Below are 16,287 nucleotides of genomic sequence, written 5' to 3'. Positions count from 1 at the left end.
AAAGACAAAAAGACCCAAAAAAAATTTTTTTTAAAATAGGTATTACACAAGTGCATGTATCCTTTTCTTCTTCTTCTTCTTTTTTTTTTTTTTTCCTTTTCTGTTTAAAGTTGCAGTGTCTTCTGTTTCCATGAGCTCCTCTGGATCCAAAGCCTGCTGCTGCGGCGCAAGCCGCCCATCCCCATTCACCTCTCCAGTGCCCTCCTGCCCGAGGGCACCCAGCCCTCTCAACTCTGGCTTCATGCCTCCTGCCCAGAACAAGTCTAAGCATCATCTCCACATTTAGGCCTCGGCTGCCTCTCCCTGGCCGCCTTCTAAATCCACTGGCCATGTTTTCTTCTTTCTCACTTTGTGGTTCTCTTCCTTGTTTCTCTCTGTAGCTGAACTCTCCTGCCCTGTCCCCCCCCCCACAAAAAATAATAGTAATTTTTCTTCCTCTGTGAACCCTCGTAAAGAAGCATGCAGGGGTCCCGGATTCCATGGAATTGACGCAGAGGCTTTGGTCACAAGCTGTCTCCTCTGCTAAGCTAATAGTTCTTCAATGGACCATTACAAGGAAACTCAGCTATTGCATAATATTTGATAGGTTAGATCACTTGCTGTTTGGAGAGTCTTGCTATACAAAGATGAGAAAAGAGAGATGGGCAAATTTAACGCAATTTCCTTTGTTTGCCTGAGCTAGCCCAGACTTGCAACACCACAGTGACAGTTTTTCTTGAAGTACAGCTTTAACATCATAAAAAAAGGACTTTAAGGGAATGATAAATCATTCTCATCCTTCAGCTCATTAGCATATCTATCCTGACAATACACCCCTCCTCCAAGTCCCTTCTGGCCTTGCACAGAGAAAAATTAAAGGGATGCTAGCAGGGGTGTTTACAGAATCAAAATCCCAAACACAGGGGAAAACAGCGAGGAGCAGCTCAGATGTTTCAGTTAAATGAAGGACTCTCTTCAAAGCATGAACAAGAGTGGGAATATTTGATGGTAAAAGAAACAACTGGCCCCTGCTATGGCCTGTTTCCAGTGGAATGTTTTTATATCCTTCTTTAAACTGAGTGGGGTCATCTTATTAATTCCAAAATGAATGGATAGCATCCAAGGAAAATAATTGGTCTTCTTACCCCTCACAGAAAAATTCACATAAATGTCTTAAAAAAAAAAAAAATGCTGGAATTCTCCCTGCCTGCTCTCTGCTTTCCTGGCTTCTGCATTGTGACAGCTGGAACAGATGGCGTCTGGGTGAGACACCTTACATCTTAAACCTCATCCCTGGTAAGGTCTGATTTTAACTAGTGCTGGAATTCTAGGTCCATCTACTCATCAGATTTCCAATTTCATGTATTTTACAGTTTTCACACTGATAAGGCTTATTTTGTTTCAGCCAAAAAATTTTTCATCTTGGACTAAATATTTACATACATATAGATACAGACAGACACGGATATAGACACTTATGTATGTATGTATATATCCATATATACAGTCACCACACAGTAAAAAGGCAAATATTTCCTTTCATTTGCAAAACGATTGGCTGTTCACTATTTCGCCAGACATCCCACACATGATGCAGTCTTTTAAGCAGGCCATTTTCAAAGATGCAAAAGACAGAAGAAGATTTTAGCACTAACTGATGGTCCACTTGGTCATTTCCTTCCACAAGGATTGTGCAGACATATATAAGATTACGGAACACAGCATTCCCAAAAGCCTCACCAGCGTGTATTTCTAGCAAATGCCAGAAAAAAAAAAAAAAAAATTATGGCTCCTCCTCAGTTGTATGCTGTGAATGTAAATTAAGAAGCAGCAACAACGCTACTCAATTCAGCCTTTATGACTCCACAAAAATTAATGAATAAAAAATACACACACACACACACCCCATCTCATTCTAAAAACTGATTCAGAGCTTAACCCAAAAAACGTGAAACCAAACTGCTTCCTTCAAAGGACAATTATCTCAAGGCTCCTTAAATTTCAAAGCACGTCCCCAACACTCCATCCATTTCCGTTTTGTTGCTGTTTCTAAGGAAGATAAAGAATATTTTTCCACACAGAATTCCCCCCCAAGGCCTAGGCATCAAAGAGATGTCCCCCCAAGGGGTGACAGTGTGAAAACGTGGCAAAGCGGCCGTGAGCAACCAGCCAAAGGTGGAATGTGTGCCTTTCGCCCCAAACTGGACCCCAGGACCCGCCTGCCGCCGAGGCCACTGCAGCTCTCCGACTATGAATCCGTCAGAGGTTCATCTGCAGAGGAATGACTCAGTATAAACTTTTAAATAATGGCTTAAGAAAAGAAGACGCCGACGCCGACGAAGACGCTAAAACAGCCCCAGGGAGAGCACGTTCGTCTCTGCAGACACCCGGGCCAGCCCGCTCCTCGCGCCGCAAACACACACCTCGCAGGGGATGCTGATTTCTCGCCGCCCCGAGAGGAGCGGCTCACGTTTCAAAGAGGCCTCGGCGCCCCGCTTCCTGAAAAGCTGCGGGAACCCGGCCGCGGGCCCGGGCCCGGGCTGGAGGACAAAGTTTCCCGAAGTTGAGGCGGCCGGGGGGCGGGCGGGCCCGGGCTGGGGCGGGGGCGAGGCGGCGCCGCACCGGGCACTCGCCGCCGGGCGCCGGGCCTGCGCCGCCCCGGCCCCGCCGCCCGGCCCCGGGCCCGCCCGCCGCCCGCCGCCCGCCGCCGCCCGCCGCCGAGGGCGCGGGATGGAGCCGCCGGGATGGAGCCGCCCGCCGCCCGCCCGGCCCCTTACCCGCGCTCCGCCGCCGCTCGGCCGGCTCAGGGGCGCCGGGCGCGTCCTCCGCCGCGGTCCGCAGCGTCTTGCTCCCCGGGCAGCCCCATGTCGGGGGGCGGGGAAGGGCCGGCGGCCGCCGCCGCCGCCGGCTGGAAAGTCCCTGCTGGGTTGCAACCCCGGCTCGCGCACGCGGCGGCCGCGCCGCGCCGCGCTCCCTCGCGCCCTCACGCACCCTCTCGCAGCACTTCCTCTCGCGCGCTGGAAATCCCCGCCGGCCGCCGGAGCGCGCCCCGGCGCGCGCCCGCCCCGCCCCCGCCCGCGCCCGCGCCGCCCGCCGCCCGCGCGCGTGGGAGCGGCGGGAGCCCGCGAGCGCGGCCGGCCCACGCGCCGCGGCCCCGCGCGCCCCCGCCGGGCCCGCGCGAGCCCGCGGCCCGTTGCTAAGGCCCTCCCGCCCGGCGCCCGCCGGCCGGCCTTAGCAACGGCGCCGCGGCGCGGGCGCGGGCGGCCTCGGGCGCCCCCCGCGCCCTCCCCGCCGCCCGCCCCCGGCTCCGCGCAGCCCCCGCCCCGGCGTCGCCCCTCTTCCGGGTCGAAAAGCCGCGCAGGCCGCGCGGGGGCCCCAAAGGTGCAGGTCTCCGCGCGGTCGCGAGCGATGGCGTCACCGGCTCACCAGGGCGGCCACCCTCACTCACACTCACCATCCCCCACACGCACGCAGACACGCGTCCGTCCGCACACGTTCTGAGTCTCTCCCTCGCGCACAAGTCTCCGGCGGACGCACACCCACATTCTCCCCCGCTGTCCCTCCCGCTCAGACACGCGTGCCGCAGACGTGTGTCCCCCGCCTCGGTCTCAGCTCGTGCTCACACCTGCACACGCAGTCGCCCGCACTCACGCACCACGCGCACGGCACACACTCGCACTGGCTGCTGCACACATTCGCCCTCGGACTCGCAAGCAGGTGGGCGCGGCCGAAGCTGACTCCAGCCGTGGGGGCCAGTTTGTAATGAGGGGGCCTGTCCAAGTATCGTCGGCTTGACTGGAGTTTCGCGGCTCCCTGGGCTCCTCCCACACCCGGGAAGTTGGGTTTGTCAAGTCTGAGGAGCGTGGCCAGGTTGCCCGAAGCGGCCGGGGCCCCCCGCTGGCCCCGCTGGCCCTGCTGCCCCGTGCCCCGCGCCTCGCCCGACCCCAGGCCTGTTGGACGTGTGCAGCGTCCAGAGCCAGGGCCGGCCGCGTCTCGGGGGGCCGCGGGCATCGTGACGCCGCCAAGTCCTGTAAGCCGGCGTCCACCCCGACTGGGCCTAGCGATGGGGGCCTGTCTCTGGGAGGCTCCGGGCCAAGCAAAGAGCCAGGCCACCCCGCACAGCTGCGCAGGTTAACACGGCGGAGACAGACCGGCCTCTTCGTGCTTCTCTTCTCAGGAAGGCTCAGAAAGACCCCTAGACCGGAGCTGAGACCCGCGTGACCAGCTCAAGCCAGTCTCCCTTCTTATATTTCTGCAGTGACTCATACTGAACAGAGGCAGGAAGTCCAGCACCTCCTCCTGAGGCTTCCTCTGTGGAACATTCCAGAACCCTGGACAGTCTGACCAGGCTGCTGGAGTCACGCCTCGGGCTCCATCAGCCCAACAGGTGCTGGCTCTCCAGGCGCAGAGGTGCGGCCTTGCCCTCCAGGCTCAGCCAGCCTGCAGGAGCACCAGGGCCGGGGCCACCGCAGAGGCTCCCAGCTCTGAGCTCAGGCCGGACAAGCCAAGATGGGTGCCCACCGCAAGCGACCGCGTCGGGGTGGCCGGCCAGCCCTGGCTCACAGACCCTGGTCTGGGCCCAACCTAGGCCACCCGCGGAGCTCCCCCTTCCCTCTTGGTGACGCCCCTCCAGAGCCTTGGGCCTCCTTTCCTGCTCCAGAAGTTGCAACGGCACTTGACTCAAAGGCCAGCGTCCAGACTGCTGCTCACACCCCAGGCTCCGAGGCCTCTGTGTACCTGCCCATCTCCTCCCGGGTCACCAAGCCTGCTCGGGCCACAGTCCTGGGACACAGTCAGCCGGGACTGCCTCACACCATATTGGTATCTCTTTAAGACCTTGCCAGGAATTCTCTGGACTGAACCCTTTCTGGTTCTTTTAAAATAAGCAACAAGGTACGTTTCAAAGACCCGAAGGCCAGAGGGGTTTTCTACAACCGGCCAGGCAACATCAAGTGACATTCAGAGTGAACAGATGCAGCTACCAGCCGCGGTTGAGCCCCCTGCTGGGGACCGGGGACCTGCTCCTTCTCGTCGCCCCCTTGCTCCCGAGCCTTTTCCTTCTCCAACTGACCGAGCAGTTCCGGGTCCCCTGCCTTGAGGAATGGGAGGGGGCAGCACAAAGAAGTTTGCCCGAAACGGGGCCACCGCTTTGGGGGCGGGCGCTCCGTCCTCGGCAATTACAGCTGGCTGGGCAGCAGTGATGGGCAGCGAGGAGAGCCAATCACAGCTCTCCTCGCTGCATTTCAAAAGCCGAGCTCTCCGTTCCCTATGGCAACGTGGAGCAACAAGCCGACCGGCTTTCTGGGCAAAGAAATCTCTCACGGGAATTTATGTAGCGTTACAGGTTCTGTTTGTCGCATTTCTGGGAGAAGTGCACGCAGATGCTACAGTGACTCACTTGCACGGTGGCTCCGGAGCCATTCCCGTGTGTCGTCCAGAGAGGCAGAGAGCTGGCACTGCCCAGTGCGAGGGGACGTCAGGTCTGCGAGGGGCCTCACCAGCGCTCTCCCTGAGCGCCCGGGGTCACATCCACAGGGACCGCTCTCCACGCCAGGATCCTCAGCCCCTGAAGGTCTGACTTTGGCTGAAATGTGCTGGCAGCTGCTCCCGCTAAAACCTGTGAACCATCACCTCAGGAGGGAGCAGGGCACGTGGCAAAATCAAAAACAGTTCCGCTGACTGCTCAGACAAGTGGCTCCCAAACTTTTGGAATACTTTTTTGGTTTTTTGTCCTCCCTGCAGCATATGGAGTTCCCGGGCCAGGGATCAGATCTGAGCCACAGCGGTGGCCTTGGCTGCAGCTTGACCCACTGTGCTGGGCGGGGGGTGGAACAGGCGTCCCAGCGCTGCAGACACCGCCCGTCCCTGTGTGCAATGGTGGGAGCTCCTGGAATACAGTTTACATCACCAACCCATTGCGTAGAAGGTGTGTGTTCACACACACACACACACACACACACGTATATCAATATTTGATCTCAACCGTTGTAAACTCTGATTATTTTCTACTCCATTCCATTTTTTTTTTTTTTGTCTTTTTTGTCTTTTCTAGGGCCACACCCGCGGCATATGGAGGTTCCCAGGCCAGGGGGTCTATCGGAGCTGTAGCTGTCCGCCTACACCACAGCCACAGCAAGGCTGGATCTGAGCCGCATCTGCGCCCTACAGCACAGCTCAAGGCAATGCCAGATCCTTAACCCACTGAGCGAGGCCAAGGATCAAACCCACAAGCTCATGGTTCTTAGTGGGATTCGTCAACCACAGAGCCACTATGGGAACTCCATTCTACTTATTCTGTAAATGCTGCTTGTGACCCTCTCAACTCACTGTTGGTTTATGACCTGAGGTTTGGAAACACTATGCTACAGTAAAAGTAGTGCTGAGGATGGAGAAAGCGGTGCCGGGTTTGGGGTGGGGGTCGTGGGAAAGGACCCCCTCCCTCCTCCCCATCAGGCGTGGGCATGGTGGTGCTGGGCTGGAAAGCCAAGGACTCCAGTCCGCCCACTCCTGCCCAGTCTTGTCCTTCAGGGAGACCTGGCTAACAGCAGAAGGGGCGGCCACTGGGAAGTTTGTGCTCTATCCACACCAACCCCGCATTTGATCTTACTTCACTGTCCTTCGGCCAATGAGCACATCCTGAGCACCAGGCAAATCCGAACAACAGCGGGACATGATTTTGCGATGCAATGAATGAGATCAGTCGTGGACACTCAGCACTGGCAAATGGGCACACAGGTGTGGGCCAGCAACCAGACACACACACACCCCCTGAGCACTAAAAAGGGAGAGGAGCCCTCTGACCCAGTGGCCCGCATCTTCCAAAGAAACAATACCAAACACGAGGAAACCATCAGGTACCTCCCACCCTCGAAACCAAAGCAAGGGCAGGGGTATCGGCCTTGATCTGGTGGCCCACAGGGTGGTGGTCTAGAGCCAACAGATGCTCAGAGTGCGGGATCTGCTGCCGGGTGAGGGTGAGAGCCCGCAGCGCACGCCTGTGGCCAAGGCTCCAGCCACAGCACCACTGTCTCCACAGAGCAGCCTTGGTGGAGCTGCTCAGTGGCTGAGTCCCTAGGAGGAACCAAAGGGCCACAGTTGTCACCGCAGGTTCCGTGGCTCCCCTTGCTCACCCGATCCACCCACGTGGGCCTCCAGGGCCCCTCAGTGGACCCAGGCTGACTCACCCACAGGCCTTGGGCCACGCTGTTCTCTCGGCCTGGAATGCTCTTCCCAGGTAACTCAAAGCTTTACTTGCTCTTCTTTGGGCACAGCCAGTTGGGGGGATTCCAGATCAAAGGTTCGATTCCGGGACTCACTGCGGGTCACCTCCAAATCAAAACAAGGCCATGGACAAGCTCCCCAGACCTCCTAGTGCTGAGTCTCCTAGGAAAGGTGACCCAGAGGATTTCGCTCAAGCAGGAGACGTCTTGACCAGGAATCGAAAAAGCAGAACTCAACTCATGACTAGCTGTATGCTCTTAGGCAGGCACTTTACCTCCCTGGCCCCGGGTTTCCCCTTTCGCAGAGCGGAAATACGACGGCCTGGCCTACCCCAAGGGGGCCTTGAGAAGGCAGCTGATGCCAGCGGGACCATGTGGCCAATGTGTCCCTGCGAGGTGCCATGATACCCAGAAGAAAGGCATGAAGCTGTGTCTCTGCTGCTGTTGCTAGTATTGTGTAGAAAAGTCCCAGCCAGCTTTCCCAGGGTGGGAGGGACCTTTGAAACGTGAGGTGTTCGTGGTCAGTTACCCTAGGTAACAGTCTCATCTGCCCCACTATTTGGGGAGATGTTACCTAGTCTGATGCTTTCTCATCACATCGTCAGGGGTGCCAGCCCGTCGTGGTATTAAACTGATGGTACACTTCGTTATTGAGTCCCTGAAAAGTATCTTCTGAAGGACTGGTCCTCAGGTCTCCACTGTGGATGAGATGAGCTATCAGGAGGGGCCAGCCCCACTCCCTAGGATGCAGTTTTTCAAACTGCACTTTGCAATCTATCAGTTGGTCATAAAAGCAGTTGAGTGAGTGTGAGCAGCATCTTTTAAAAAAATGAAGCGTTCCCATTATGGCTCAACCGGTTAAGAACCTGACTAGTTTCCACGAAGATGCAGGTGGGATCCCTAGCCTTGCTCAGGGGGTTAAGGATCAGGTGTAGGTTGAAAATGCAGATTGGATCCCGTGTGGCATAGGCTGTGGCATAGGCTGGCAGCTGCAGCTCCTATTCGACCCCTAGCTTAGGAACTTGCATATGGTGCAGGTGCAGCGGTAAAAAAGAAAACAAACAAACAAAAGAAATAAAACAGGAAATAGCAAAATGCTTCACACCTAGGAAGGGTCAGTGTAGTTTTGAGAACCTTTTGTTTTAGTTCTGCATGGGCATACATAACTTTGTCTGTCTTAAGGTAAAATGCATTTCTTGTTACAGATTCTGGTGCATCTGAAAGGCCACCAGCCTAATAGAGACACAACTCAGGTGGAGTCTGTATGTAGTTTAGAAGTTATTTTCGTCGGAGTTCCCATCATGGTGCAGCGGAAACGAATCCGACTAGGAACCATGAGGTTGTGGGTTTGATCCCTGGCCTCGCTCAGTGAGTTAAGGATCCAGTGTTGCCATGAGCTGTGGTGTATGTCACAGACGTGGTTCAGATCCCGTGTTGTTGTGGCTGTGGTGTAGGCTGTCAGCTGTAGCTCTGATTAGTCCCCTAGCCTGGGAACCTCCGTCTGCCATGGGTACGGCCCTAAATTCAAAAAAAATTTTTTTTTAAAGTTATTTTCCTTACATCTGCTGACACATCTGTTTTGTATGCTGTGAAAATTGGTATTTCTACCCACTCCAGGAGGAAATACTCAAAATTAGTAAGAGTCTGGATGAATGAGGTTTGTTATATTCAACAAATAAATGATGGTATGGCTCACCTTGCATGCATCCTCCAGAAGGATCTGAGTGGAGGACTGGCCCACTTCACTGCCAGAAACTCTGGTCCACTTAGCTGGTTCCCTCACCCTCTCCCTGTGGAAAGTTCTGGGCAGCCCTTAAAACCTGTGGCTAAGGGAATCCAGGCATGACTAAGTGGATGAATGAGTGGACACCTGCCCGAGCCACATCTCTCCTGTCCACTTCACATGCCTCCAGTTTTAGTTCATCACTGGGCAGCTCCCCGCAGGGGACTCTGGCCTGGGGCAGGGCTCAGGGCTGGGCCGCCGGGGAAGCCCACACCAGGCAGGTCTATGGTGTGGTCATCTGTCTGGAAGGACATCTGAGGGCCGTGTCCTGAGTGGTCCTTCCCATGACAAGCACGATTCCTTCACTTACTGCGAGGATTGGGGATAGATCTAGGGCTGCTGGAGATCGGGGGTCTCTGGAGTGTTGACACAGAAGAAACCCAAGGCCGGCGTCTGTCCACCCCAGGGCGATCAAGAATCCGCTCCAGAATCCTGTGGATTGTGTGTCCTGGGGAGTTCCCAGGAAAACCAGCTCTGACTTTGGTTCACTTGAGTCAAGCAATGAATAAAGTCAACTTTAGGGAGTTCCCTGATGGTGCAGTGGGTTAAGAATCTGGCATTGTCACTGCTGTGGCGCAGGTTCAGTTCCTGGCCTGGGAGCTTCCACATGCCGCAGGCACAGCTAAACACACGCGCACGCGCGCACACACACACACACACACACACAAAATAAAAGTCAACTACAACTAGAATTCCTAAACTCTGGAGCATTTTCAGGCCCGAGAAGTAAAGTGAGGCCACCGGGGTGAGCTGCTGTGAAGGAAAACATCCCCCCACAGTTGGGACTTGGAGTTTCCAATGTGGATCCCCAAAGGGGATCTAAATAGCCCTGTAACTGCCAAATCTCCTCCGTCCTGGGTAGCAAGGACAAAAGGTCACAGAGTCACAAATTCAGGTTATCATTGCACTTCTACCCAATCAATTGTTCCAAGATGTTAATTTCTGTGAGAGACTTGCAAGGTAGGTGATTTTTCATAACCACCAAGTTTGAATTTCCCTCTACTGTTTTTCAACATGGACCCAAATTAGCTCATTTCACAGGGGGGATTGAATGTGCCAATACCTAAAATGACAGTTTTAGAGCTTCTTTGAGGAAATAATTCTTTTCCTTGTGATTAGCAGACTACCTAAATAACTGTGTTTTATCAGTCTAACAGAAGTTTGCTCAACACCAGCTGTACTGTCCTTTCTAAAGCAGGGGAGGCAGAGCTGCCAAATGGAGCCTTAAGGGCAGGACTAAAGGGACGAGGACTGGCGTGGATGCCCACCTGGACTCTCTGCTTACCCTGGGGCCCTGGGCCTGGGCGTCCTGGGCCCATTCCTATACCTCGAGGGGACGTTCTGGAGGATAACAAGAGGCACCAGCCAGTTTAAGTCACTTGGGCAGGGCTCTCGGGAGACCAACCCGTGAGGCCCAGCGGAGGCGAGGCCCTGCAGGGGAAGGTGGGCACGCAGGCCCTCAGGCCTATGAAGCCAGCCTGGCTACCCCCAGTGGTTCTGTGACAGGAAACGGCCTTTCCTCCCTTGCTGTTTCTTTTTGAGTATGAGGCAAACTAAAAAATTTCCCCACAGATGGTTAAGGAACCAAAATCGGACACTAACTTTGGCCTGGGGCTTTTACATTCTGATGGAGCGTTTCATTCTGCAACTCCAAATGCAGAAACTGAAAGGCCTTTCTGGGCAGCCACTGCCTGGTCACCTCCCAGAGAGGGCCCCGGCCCTGTCCTCTCTGGGGACACATTGGGAACAGGCGTGGATCTGCCTGATGTCGCCTGGGTGATGAGGAAATGGGACTTGGATGCCCCTTGCATGCTTCCACTCAGGTGGGTGTGACATCTCTTGTTTCCCAAAAGAAAACAAAAGTTAGAAAAGGATTAAAGAAAAGTTCCCCAGTTTATCCACAGCCCTGATTCTACTTTTTTCCCACCATCATTAAGGATAAACAAGATTGATTTTGCCCCAAGATCAGTAAAAAATAACATCGTCTGTCTCTCTCTGGCATATTCATTCATCCGCTTACGAGGTTTGCTGGACACGGAGCTGAGCTGAGGAATGGGATCTAATCAGGCCTGTTTCCTTTGTAAACCCCAAAGCTGCCCAACCCGGGAGCCCAGCTGCTACGGCTGGTGACGGTCTCTGAAAGTGTCCCCATCCTGCTCCTTAACCTCACTCTGTCCAAGCTTCCTGACCCCCTTGGATGGATCTGGAAGCAGGCAGCCATGAACTCACTGAACTTGTTTTCAGAATTGTGTGCTGCGAGGTCTTTGCCCCTGGACAAGGGTCCAGCTGCCACCATCCTGTCAAGAGAAACCCTAATAGTGCAACGGACTCTCCGACATTGCCCAGAAAAACAAGACAACTTAAACATACAACCCCTAAAGCCCTCTGTAATTAGGCCAGATCCATAGCATTGCTCAGCTGTACACACAGAGGTGAGGATCCGTCCCCAAATGCTGGAACGTACCCCAAGCCATTCCCTGCCACCCACAAGCCCTCATCACAGCCTCCTATCATCCGCCAGCCCTTGGCCGTCCCCCCTGCCCTCCCCTGTTCTTCTGTCCTCTGTCGCCCACATGCCCGCCACTCCCTGCCGCTCACCATTCCTGCCCCATCGTCCTCCACGCGCCTTTCTCAGCCTCCTGGGTGGTGAAGGGTGTCACTCTCCCCTGGTGCGCGTCCCCAGCTCCAGCAGTTCAGCAGAGGCTGAAGAGTGGGCAGCCTTTGTGGGCTGGGAAGGATGCCAACACCCCCTAACTGCATCCGAACCTCAGAAGCTCTGACCCCGGGACCCAGCCCTCCCAGCCCTTCCCCGCTGTCCCGGGTCCTCCTGCAGGACTGCACCCCAGGACTGCAGAGCTGCCCACACAGGGCTGAGAGGAAGGCTGGACAATTTTAGGTTCCTTTGGAAACGGGCGCATGTCCAGAGTCTCCAGTAGAGAAGACCTTTAGCCAAGCCCACTGCCGTCCCCTCCACAGGGCAACCACAGAGGCATCCACTGTTCTGGAAATTTCTCTCCTGAGTCCTCTAGCGGAAAGGAGGTGAAAGGACAGAACAGGCCGCTAGAGAACACAAGACTCTGTCTGGGGCCCTGAGCTCAAGGAACCTTCGCTAATGTCACTGACAGCACCGTGAGCCGACACTCTCGGGGGCTCTGGGGGTGGGAAGACAAATGAACCAAAAGGACACACACACACACCGAATTAACCTGTGCAGGGAGTGAGAACGCAGGACCAGCAGTTTGGACACAGGAGCCCACGTCCTCCTTATCTGCGCTCCTCATGGTAACAGGGGGTGGACACCGCCTAAGATCAGCGCACAAAAAATGAGACCAGGAGTTCCCGCTGCAACTCAGCAGGTTAAGAACCCGACTAGTATCCACGAGGATTCGGATTAGATTCCTGGCCTCGCTCAGTGGGTTAAGGATCTGGTGTTGCTGTGAATTGTGGTGTAGATTGCAGCTACAGCTGAGATCCTGCGTTGCTGTGGCTGTGGTGTAGGCTGGCAGCTGTAGCTCTGATTCGACCCCTAGCCTGGGAACTTCCACCTGCCATAGGTGTGGGCCTAAAAACCAAAAAGAAAAAAAATGAGACCAAAGCTTGGAGGCTTAGACAACAACAATCATTTTCTTATCTCTCAAGGTTTCTGAGGCCAGGAATCAGGAAAGGGTTAGCTGGGTCGGGTCTCTGCTCCAGGTGCAGTGACATAATGGCAGAGCCAGGACAGCATGGGGCTGGCCGGGCATCCAGCCACGTGGGCTGGTTTGGGCTCCTCACAACCAGGTAGCCTCCGGGCCGTCGGTCAGGCTGGAGGCTTCAGGAGCAAACAGGGCAGGATCTGTACCACCTTGACAGCCTTCCACTGGAGGCCACAGAGTGTCACTTATTCCACTCCCTGTTGGTTACAAGCAAGTCATCAGCCTGCCCAGGTTGAAGGGGAGGGGACACAGACCCCACCTCTCAGTGGGAAGAGTGTCCGGGGCACACTGTAGAGAGACACGTGGGGCCGGAAATACCACTGGGCCATCCTGGGAAAATACAGCCTCCACAGCTGAGTTCCCTGGACGCAGCTCGTAGAGGGGGCCCTGTGGTCTGTGGAGGGTCTGCTTTTCACCAAAAACCTGGGAGGAAGGGGAGCAGGGTGGGAAGGGGAAAGAGCCCAGTGGGGATGCGGCTCAGGGAGCACAAACCACACCACCGTTGCCCTGTCCTGAAGAAAAGGGGGCAGCCTCCATACTCACTGGCTGCGGAGGGAAGCATGTGAACTGGGGTGCGTGGCACTCGTTAGCTGGGGCCATGCTCTGGAGAAGAAGGCAGCTCGGTCAGTGGCCGACACACGTGGCAGCCGGGACTGCATGGCTGTCCCAAGCCCTGCAAAGGTAGCATGGGGCTCCATGGTCAATTGCAGAGAGGCCGCAAAGCCCGCCGGTCCCTGCACACACCCCCTCTCCCTCCCGACTTCATGACTCTTTCCAAGAGGAGTCTCTTCCCCACTCCTAAAGGCTGGGCTGGGCCATGTCATGTGCTTTGGCCACTGGAACATTAGCACACATGACGCGTGTGGAGGCTTGAAAAGTGCTTGGGTACTGGAACCCTGGCACCAGGGGAACACTCACGCTAACTCCCAAAACGGCCGCGCAGATGAGAACCAAGGCGTTCCAGCCAGCAGCTTTCACCTTGCAGATACACACATCAGGAGTTCCCACTGTGGCTCAGTGGGTTAAGAGCCCGACATAGTGTCTGTGAGGCTGCAGGTTTGATCTCTGGCCTTTCTTAGTGGGTTAGAGATCCAGCATGGCCGCAAGCTTCACTGTAGGTCACAGATTTGGCTTGGCTCTAGTGTTGCTGTGGTGTAGACTGGCAGCTGCAGCTCCCATTCGACCCCTAGTCCAGGAACTTCCATATGGAGCCATATAAAGAAAAAAAACACCTATCAGGCCATCCTGAATCACCCAGCCTCAGCTGAGCCACGTGACTGAGCCCAAGTGGGACAAACAGAACCACGCTGCTGAGCCCAGCCTGAAGTGCCAGCTCACAGAATCCAAGGCCTTTAAATGCTAGCTATTTTAAGTCACAAAGTCTCTGGGTGGTTTGTTACTCGTCAGAGCTACTAATACAGGCACCAGTAGTGTCCACTACAGAAACCTAATCGCCCTAAGAGCCTGCTAACCTGCTATCATTGCATGGATGGAGAAAAAGAGGCCCTCTGACCCTCCGACCCCCCCGCATGCAGCTCACACCGACCTGAAGAGCTATCAGCCAAGACGGTTCTCCAAACAGCCAGAGCCCCCACCCAATGAGACCTATAGTCCAGTTACAAGCTCTGGGGCTCCTGCGGGTCCTGGGAGCAACTAGGAACCAGCCCTTGCAGCGTTCCCAGAGCAATACTCTCCCAGCCCACGCTTTTTGCCCTTGGGTCTCCGACCTCTGGGGCCCCAAACTTTGGATCTGGGTAAAAGTCAGCGTCATCTCTCCAGCTGCTACAGCTTCCAGTCTCCCTGGATCCAGGAGCTATGCGGCAGGTTCGGGAAATGCCAAGCTGCCCCTTGCAAAACTTTTTTGGGTCTTTTGAATGAAGATTTCAATATTAAACATGAAGATTTTGCTATGATTAAATTCTCACTGGGCATGAGGAAAGAGCTATAACTACATTTCAATGTAGCATTTGAAGGGATTTAGTGATTTTCCATTAATTTTTTTTAAATGTCAAGGGTATATATCTTTCTTCGAGGACTCAGCCTATGGCAAATTTCAGATTTAAAATGACCCAGCCATGGACTTACGAGACCAAGAAGGGAAGGTGAAAAATCTACAATTCCAAAACTAGGAAACTGCTAAGTTTTCAGTTAATTCAAAAATCATTTCGGTGGAAAATTCTGTAAGCGTTCCATGCATAATCAAAGAAAACTGCTTTGGAATTGCAAGTGAAATGAACTCTTGTAAGAGCTCGCTTTCTGGATAAAATGATCATCCTCAGATCAAAGGCGCTGGTGAGTGATCAGATCTCATTACAGAGAACCTGAAGCAGGACCACGGTTACGCTGAAACAAGGAGGCAGACCCAACCCTCCACCTCCCCTTCCCAGCCTGTCTCCCTCTCTCCCCCCAGGCCTGCCTCACCGCCCAGAAAGCCTGCCGAAGGTTCGGTCTTCAATTTTATGGAGCAATGGGGTTTGTAGTAAATATTTATTAGCTATTTAGTAAATACAATTAAATTTCTGGCAGAGATTTGCGTGGCTGTTTTGTTAGAATTAGCTAACCCTTACTTGTCAGTCTAAGTGGGAACCACGGAGGAAAGCAGTGTAGACATTCAAGTGCAAATGGACACTTGGTGCTGATTACAGCAGGAGAGCAGGGTCTTCCTGTTTCTGGGAGCAAAGGGCCTGGTCAGGGAGCCAAAGCCAGGGTAGATGCCCACACCCTTCTATGCCCTCTGTGGCTGGGCACCGCCATCACTCCCCAGCACAGTGTCAGGGAGGAGCTGGGCCTGCAGCTACCCTCTCAGGGCAGGGAGGGGAGCATTCACTCCCCAACCCTGTCGTGAGATCCACCCAAGGTCCCAGAGCCGCCAGACAGCACAGCGGGACCACACCTTCCTCACTCCCACTCCGGCGCTGCTAACACTCTTACTCTTAAATACACAGGTGCTTTCACCTCCTAAAAAGTTCTTTCACCAGCAATGCCACTCCTGGGTATCTACTCTAGAGGAATGAAAACGTCCATCCCCACGAAAACCTGCACACGACTGTTCCCAGCAGCCTTCGTCACAGTGGCCAAAAGCAGGAAACAACCCGAGGCCCCGCAACCCAGGACCAGGTAAACAGCCCGGTGTGTCCACGCCATGGGCTGCTGCTTGGCAGTAAGAGCAACGAAACACTGACACTTGCTACACATGGATCAACTGTGAGATCGTGACGTGAAGTGGAAGATGCCAGACACAAAGCCTGCATACTGCACGATTCCGGTGTAGAAGATGTCCAGCTTCGCATGTCTAGAGAGTCATAAAGTAAACCAGTAGTGGCCTGGGAGGGAGGGAAACGGGGAGACCACTAAGGGGCGAGTGGTTTCTCTTTGGGGTAATGCTCTTGTTCTAAAATTGATTGTGGTGATGGTTGCACAACCTTGCGAATATACCAACCACCACGCAATCGTACACTTCAAAAGCGCAGATTTCATGCCGTTCAAATTAAAAAGGACTTCGCTGGACGGGTGCGGGGGACAGCGTGAGCTCTGGACTGGAATCCCGGCTCCCCCACTTACCAGCTGCCCTGAGGGTTAACTCAGCGACTCTGGGAGCTGTGCCTGGAGA

The 16,287-nt window shown here is 54.7% G+C and overlaps 1 protein-coding gene across 15 annotated transcripts in view; it reads right to left on the bottom strand.

Annotated features, from left to right (window-relative positions):
• The window catches only part of TRAF3 (TNF receptor associated factor 3), a 115,526-nt gene extending 111,867 nt beyond the window's left edge, over positions 1–3,659 (bottom strand). For 7 of the 15 annotated variants that reach the window (XM_084970231.1, XM_084970239.1, XM_021081625.2 and 4 more), the window contains exon 1: positions 2,757–2,929. The gene's annotated coding sequence lies outside the window, so the exon portion shown is untranslated. Of the gene's footprint in view, positions 1–2,402; positions 2,422–2,756; positions 2,930–2,970; positions 3,006–3,433 lie in introns of those variants that run through there. The other 8 variants (XM_084970232.1, XM_084970235.1, XM_021081629.2 and 5 more) reach the window with 5 other exon arrangements.
• Positions 3,660–16,287: the final 12,628 nt, after the last annotated feature.

This window comes from Sus scrofa, chromosome 7, assembly GCF_054392235.1.
Source record: "Sus scrofa isolate SSC_HxYL_T2T_F1_AM1 chromosome 7, Sscrofa_HxYL_maternal_Yorkshire_Landrace_v2.0, whole genome shotgun sequence".
In the NCBI taxonomy this organism is placed as follows: domain Eukaryota; kingdom Metazoa; phylum Chordata; class Mammalia; order Artiodactyla; family Suidae; genus Sus; species Sus scrofa.
This window is presented reverse-complemented; position numbering and strand designations above follow the sequence as displayed.